The sequence below is a fragment of the Liolophura sinensis genome, chromosome 6 (assembly GCF_032854445.1).
Source record: "Liolophura sinensis isolate JHLJ2023 chromosome 6, CUHK_Ljap_v2, whole genome shotgun sequence".
Taxonomy (NCBI): domain Eukaryota; kingdom Metazoa; phylum Mollusca; class Polyplacophora; order Chitonida; family Chitonidae; genus Liolophura; species Liolophura sinensis.
In genome coordinates this window covers 43,086,264-43,094,047 of record NC_088300.1, presented here as the reverse complement: position 1 = coordinate 43,094,047, position 7,784 = coordinate 43,086,264, and positions in this window count along the sequence as shown.

The window sequence follows — 7,784 nt, the reverse complement described above, 5'->3', positions numbered from 1 at the left end:
TGGGTCACATTATCTGTGTCTAAAGCGTTCAGACAGAGGGAGAAGCAATAATGATCTACACATAAAGATTAGCAGGGGGATCAAGTCTTAAGGATATTTACTCTTTCTGAGCTGTTCAACCCCAAATTTACAATGTAGAAAAATTCTTCCAAAGAAAGACTTTGTCACTCTTTTATCAACAAGAGATTCGCCGGATAAACATAGTGTTTTAAATAGAAGTGACCATCATTCAGTATAAAGATTCGTCAGTTTTGTTTCATCCCCGCAATCTTTCTAACAACGGTGTCTTAGAAATCCTTATTCCGTCTCAGTTCACAAACACCTTCACGGTACATAATCTCAATTCCATCTCCCTTGACCAGCATCAAAAATCGAAAATCAAGATTTTAATTGATCTCAAATGCAAAAACTAGCGTAAGTTAAGACAATTAATTTTACATCAAATTGCATGATACAACAGAATGTAAATTTCTACTTAATAGAGTGGCGTTGTGTCACGCCCAGAAGTCGTGCTATTTAACGACTCAGATACGCATTTAAAAGGTGGTGAACTGGACACCTACAACTGGAGAACAAAATGGTGTGCATGGAACGTTATTTTAGCACCATTGTTTCGCGGGGAGCTGATTGACACGCTGAACAGAGTATTATACCAGATAATTCATTGATGACAGGTATTCGAGTACCTATGACTTGATTTGAATCTCGAGTTCACGGAAAAACAGCTAATTTCTGGGAAAAGTATGTTGATGAGTTCATGATAAAAAAAAAATACTTTCGTTTAGCCCATTACACGCCAGGAAATGGCCACTCATTACTTCTGTGTCAGTTTAGTAGTAATATGTATGCTTGAAATTTTTGTATTATTGCGCATGCATCGTTCTAACAATTCGCATATAAAATTCCCAACAGCTGAAAGCCAGTGAGTCAGATGCAGGTTTTGTGGTTCCATCAACCTGGAATTGGCCGCAAATATTGATGTGATCATTTCTAAACAAATTACGATGTTGTATTTTTGCATTATTGGGCTTAGGCCCTAGTCATTGGAATTGATAGAGTTATAACACATTGACTGCTGCCAGTCTAGTCCATTGGTTCTTCCTAGATGCGAATTCTCGAGCGTATGGATCGCGCCAGATCAAAATCGATGGCTCGAGAAATATTTGTCGAGCTTAACAAATAAAATTTTGATGTGCATCATCGGATATTCGGCGGCCTTTCCAAGAATTCCGATCGAGTCGGGGTATGCAGGGTCCTCAATCCAGAGCTGAACAGTGAACTGGAAGATTTATCACAAAGATAACGCGAAAAAAACACACTTCTGTCGAATTGCGAAACTGTTTGGAGGGTTGGCGCTTTCCTGTTCTACATCCGCTTTGTAATAGAATAACTGAGCGTCTCTTCCCAGATATAATAAGATTGCTATTAATACCACAATGTACACTTACAGATAGACATCAAACGTAGATTAAATCTGAATAGATACTGCTGATAAATATTGGATTTAGATGAGATTATTTTCAGATAAGAGATTAAAAGAACGTGAGATAGAAGAAAGACCCGTTCGTTATTCTTAAATCCTTGATGAGTGTCTAGAAGTGAGTACTCCCGTGGATAATACCGTTCACAGTTCTTGCTGAGCGCTGCGTACGTTATACCTCCCGCGGTAAACACGATTGTGAACACAACAATCTGGATAACACTAAATCGCCGCAATGAAACCAAGCCTTAAATCTACGTCCGTTTGTCGGCCATCTTTGTTGGTGTACATTTTCACATGAACATACCACATTCTTAGTTTAAAGCTAAAGTGGGGCTATATGAGGGGATCTTGTCTCTATGCCTGAGTGTACAAGAATGATAACTACATGTATATGCGTTCAGTAAATAACAACCTTGTTGAACGACATGCGTCGATGCCCGTGAATTTGCTCGACGTCTTCAACCAGTGACCTGACACACATTTATATTTATGGTAACGACTTGTAACATTTTACCACTGCATAATTAGATTACAGGTAAATCATGTTAAAATAAGGGAATATCTTTTTCCTCTCATGCAGCAACCCGGTACTCAGTAAACCTGTTTTCAAATTGTGGAACCAATATGGAACGTTGGTTTGTCCACAGGTCAACTCGGATCAACAATTTCCTTTCACTTCATGCATATAACCTTATATACCTTGCTCTACACGTATGCAGTGAGATGGCATCATCATTTTGGCATTCGCTACTTTCTCTTTGACGGAGTCATGGTCCCTGATTATCGGAATCGTTGATTTGCTCATGCACACCACATAGGCCTACTGTTACCCGCGGCTAATGACAGTGATGCTGCACCCTCTAGTTAATGCAAATTAGAAGTTGATTTCCAGTAATGATCCAAAGTACGACAAACATCGTTATTAAATATATATATATATATATATATATATATATATATATATATATATAGGTGATTGGTTTACTTACAATCGCGCACTAAGAAAACAATGTCCAGCTGCACCATCAGTCGTGTAATTGTTTACCCAATTCACGTTTCTTGTCTGAACAACTGATTCGGACACTTGTAATTATGCATTGTCTTATCTTGACACCTAAGTCTAATGTTATGTCTTATTCACCGGAACTTATCACCACCAATGTTAAAAGGTCAAAGCCGTACTTTTAGATTACTTCTCGACCAGTCTGATCCCTACTCAGCGGTGTCTGCGTGACGAAATTTCAGACAAGATACCCTAATACGACGGTATCCCAAATTTACAAGGCAATTTGACTCATAAATGACACGCTTCTGGAAATGTGTCGTGGTACATTTTTCAGTGGCGACTCTTGGAGATGTTTACATAAACATACCATGTCATCCGATAGCGCTCAAGCACGTGACAAAATTCAGGAAGTCTTCTAAGGTAATATAAATATTAAATAAAACGAGCGGTATCAAGATCGGGCAAAAACAATCGCTTTTACCAAGCGGAAAATCATTGAAGATGTTCATTGAGATCATAGAAACGCATTGCGGATGTCCGAGCCCCAGGGATTTGTAAATTAACAACATGTAGTGTTTATGTTGGTGCTATTCCCAGGCACAGCATTTGGTATAACGATCGGCGGATAAGATCCGACCGGATACACATAATTATTTGTAGCTGATCAAACCTGGCAAACACACAGTTCAGAGAGATTGGTTGTGTAATAAAGCTAACAGATGATTCGGTCCTATACAAGTACGCTGTTAGCCAAAAACAGAATTTTAGTACAGTTTTCATTCAAATTTACTGAAACACACCTTTCTAAACTCTTTTAAATACTCAGAATAATCGAAGAATGTTAAATGAATTCCTGCTTCAGGGTACAAAGAACACACGTGTTCAGCAATTGACATAATGAACACGTGACTGGACATACAAGACGTGTGCTGATCAGAACTGGCTAAAACAAATTTTTTATACTGTTTGAAAAGCTGTATTCATAGAGATCGTAAGATGTTAAAGCTGCCTGTACTTGTAAGTATTGGGATAGTTATCGTGTTACAGGAAACGCTGATAGATCCACCCTCTGGCTGTGGAAATTAGCGCCTTATTGTCGTTTAGATGGTAGTGTTTTATGCCATGTCTTCCCTGAAGACAAGTTCCTTGATAAATGACAATGACTGCGCTCTGGCTATATCTTTTTAATAGAAACATGATCATTTTCCTAAATACCCACGACGTGAGATTTGTCTTCGCCAGAGGTATCAGCGACCTCTGGTGGCCTACGCCCAAGGATATCAGTAGCATCATTACCCGCCAGTCAGCGAAGGCCTTTTGGCGGAATTTCGGTGGTACATGAACATGTGAGTTAACACAGTGCCTACAACCAGACGTCTGTGATTGTTTAAAAACAGTCAAACAAAATGCCTTGGATATTGTTAGTGGATAGGGCGATTGATAGAATGGCGGTTATATACGTCTGTTTTTAACTAGACTTACCAAAGTGAATAGCGAACAGGCTGTGGCTCTTTCCTGCCTTTGTCCATGTCCACAAACACGCTAAAATAAGCGTTTCGTTTTAAAACACATTTCTGTTAATTTATTTATTTATATATTTGATTGGTATTTTACACCGTACTCAAGAATATTTCACTTATACGACGGCAGTCAGCGTTATCGTGGGAAGAAACCGGACAGAACCCGGAGGAAACTTACGGCCATCCGAAGGTTGCTGGCAAACGGCCGGAGAGGAATACAACCTGAGCTGGACTTGAACTCACAGCGACCGCATTGGTGAGAGGCTGGGTCATTGCTTGCTAATAACTCAGCCACGCATTCCCTCCATTTCTGTTGAAGTTCATAAACATGTGTTAGTGTTTATTCACGAAATAATACATTTAGTAAGTAAAGAGTTGTGTAAACATGTGACATTTCATATGTTAATCGACTTTTCAAACAATATATAAACTCTAATTTAGTTTTACTTGACTGCTTGTGTCGGTTGAAAATATCTGCCACATTACTATACATGTATAAACATTTCAAATGTTTAATATAATAAACACACTTTTAAGTTACTAAATATAGCCTATTTATGAACAAACAACAGAAATGTGTTTAAAAAATAAACACTTACATTTAGTGTGTAACCAAAAACATGATTACTGTCGCGAAAGTGATTAAAAAAAAATAAGGCAGCAAAGTAGATCAGTCTAATTATTTTATATCCTCCATCAACAGTTATATGTACAGCATATTAAACTGACTCAAGGTCAAGTGAGATTAACGTTTAACAGTATTTCCGGTTTTCGTTGCAAGGGAAGGGGCATTTCTACTGTTCTTTACTGCTTCGTCGCTTATGCTTTCGAGGTCATGGGTATCGTTTATTGCTTTTTCACGTGCTGTCATAAACAATTTTAAGAGAATCAAGCAGTCCGGGTTCGACTATATGGCAACGTCTAACCTTGACATGCCACCACTCCAGCTTAGCCCGAGGAAATGTGCCCCTAGGTGGCCATTGGTTAGTTTGCTGTGACATACAGTGTCTGGTGTTGTATCATCTTAATCATGCATAATGGCCATTGACCTCGGACACAAACATCAAGCAGACTAACAGCCATTTCAAAGCGCTTAACTATCTCTGCATTTGCTCAATTAGGGTTGGTCGGCTTTAGAATTTCTGTGAACACTACGTATGGGCTTAATACGGTCGAGAAATGAGTTTTGAAATGTTACCCAGTGTTTTCATCTAAACAGGTGAGCAATGTTTTAATCCAAGGCTTCAGTGAAATCTTCTTTAAGGGTGTCCTTAGCAACTGCCAAGAGAGAGTATCATCCTACACCAACATTCTGGGTGAATATTGTTGATGTCTATTATGAAAGCAGCTGGAAAAAATAAGTGGTATATAAGTCGTAAAAAATAGTAAACTGCGAACTTGGAGAGCCCTGGCTGACGCGTCGTCTGTGTTCAACCGATGTCCGAGAGTTGTAAGGGGAGAACAGACAAGAACTCGCTCGATGTCAGTCCCAACACATCGAGAAAACAGCTTTCATTAATGTGTCACGGCTTTTTTTATCGAAATCCTACTGAAATGTCCGTGGAGATGGCTACAGGCGTTGTCCGGGGTGGCAGGAATCGATGGTGGTTCGCTATCAGCAAGCAGGCAGCGTGAAGCTTCATGCTACTCCTCTTTTCTACGCTTCCAGTGAACCCCTGGTCAAATCAACATACCCTTGGCAATTCCTGACACCGATAGCACTGATTAAGTCGCCTTACCTCTCTTTGCTTCTCCATTGTAAGCCTTCAGGTTACGAAAAGTCAGTGCTCGCTGGTAGGTGTGCAGCTGGCTTGATTGGACACAAATCACAGTGCACCTCGTGCCTCTATACCACGTGAAGAGGATTTACCATTGATCACTTGTGCATAGGGATTAATATATAATCGGGTTTCCAGGTGCGTTTTGTCTAGTTCACCTGTAGATAAGAATGGCCCGTCCATGACAGACACTGATAATAAACAATAAACATGGTTTTACTTCTGTCGCTTCAATCAAGCTGTCGCCGCACCTTATTAACAGATTAACGGTCTGCCTATATAGTAATTTGGTATATTGGGATGAATTTTGGTACCTCGATAAATCGGTGGTACATTCCAAAAAGTTAGCAATGTTAAATGTCTGCGGTGTCTGTCTGCAACGAATATTACACACGAAAACACCATGACATTTGTTTTCGGTATCTTGTCGTGATATGCAAAAGGGTAAGAGCAAAATTCTGGAAATTTTGGTGAGAGTGTAATCCATATATTCCAATCTTAATATTTCCTCATATTTTCTGCGTATACTTAGCCTCTGCCATTGTTTGTATACGCGAAGGAGCTTTCGTGACAACAAACGGTCAATGACGGTCTTACGTTCTGGCAATATGGCTTACACGTCAGCACATCATGAATGGGGAAAATTCATCAGTAGCTTGCCAAAAGTTGAATGTTTATTCAGGGCAACCCGGTTTTCTCCACTCAAAAGACTGGCTGCCACAATATCAGTGAAAAATTCTTCAGTATATCGTTAAACCACACTCAATAAATAAATAATTAAAGCAGCCTGACATGTAAAACTTGTAGTCTTTCCCACGTTTGAATTGGTTCAGAAAGGATTAAATTTGTTAGTTTTAGCCGATCATGATCTAAAATCTTCTGGACTGCACTTCGATTGCCCAGTTTCAAAATAAATTTTCGACGGACCAGACAAAGTAGATTTTTATACGACTGTTAGTATTCTCTCCCCCTTGTATATGTAGCACATCTTGGTGACAAATAATGTTGAGATGAACGTCCGCTTATGACCTGGTGTTGTGTAATTTGACCGAAAATGAAATCTCCCTTTCATCTAAAGCAGATTTATCATGTAAAATTTCCTGTATGCGTTTTTTAATAGCCAGGATGTCTTTAACATCAGGGCTACAAATATTTTTTAATCCATTTTGTACATTTTTCGAAATGGATGTCTTCTAGAGTAATAAGGCCTTAAAACGAGAGGAATACAAAAACGAAAAATTGCTTCACAATGGTTTTGGACTGATGGGTTTTTGTTTAACGGTCATTTTCCAAGTGGAGGAAACTTTGGCAAGTCACCGACGCAAAGTTTATATATGGGACGAAGTTGGCTGGTAACGTTTTGTGATAAAACAGGGCCCAATTGATAGAAAATGTATTAATTAATACAGGTATCAAGTCATACTTTATGTTTAAAATTTAGCCAAACTCAGAAGCCAATGCAGTTGTCCAAAGTCACAGTATAACAACAGAAGATTTAGTTAGTAAATTTGCACACGGCCTGCACACGTGACTGGAGTATACAGTATTCATGTAAACACACATTACCAGTAGAATGGCGTATACTGGAGGACTTGTATTGTGTAAGAATAGGGTTTATTGCAGCCTGTTTGAGGGTGAGTCGACAAAGTTCCTAATCTGGCCAACTTCACCGTTGGCCTACACTGAGCCAGACCTGATCTACTTTGCTTGTTCACCTTATACAATCTAGTTGCACAAGCGGCTTTGAGCAGGTGTGTAAATTGTGTGACGTGAACTACTCCGAGGTGTTAGAACAGCAGATTGTGTATGACTTCGTGGCCTTCATCTTAGATTTGAGATCTGCGTCATTCTTCCTAATTTAGCTATTTTCTGTAATCTGCCATTCATTAACTTGGATCTTGGTCCTCGCGCGAACGCTTCAACATGTCAACGCTGTACACTACACCAGCATGCTTCCTTTAATCCTACAGTATTTCTGACTTCATATCACATAGTTA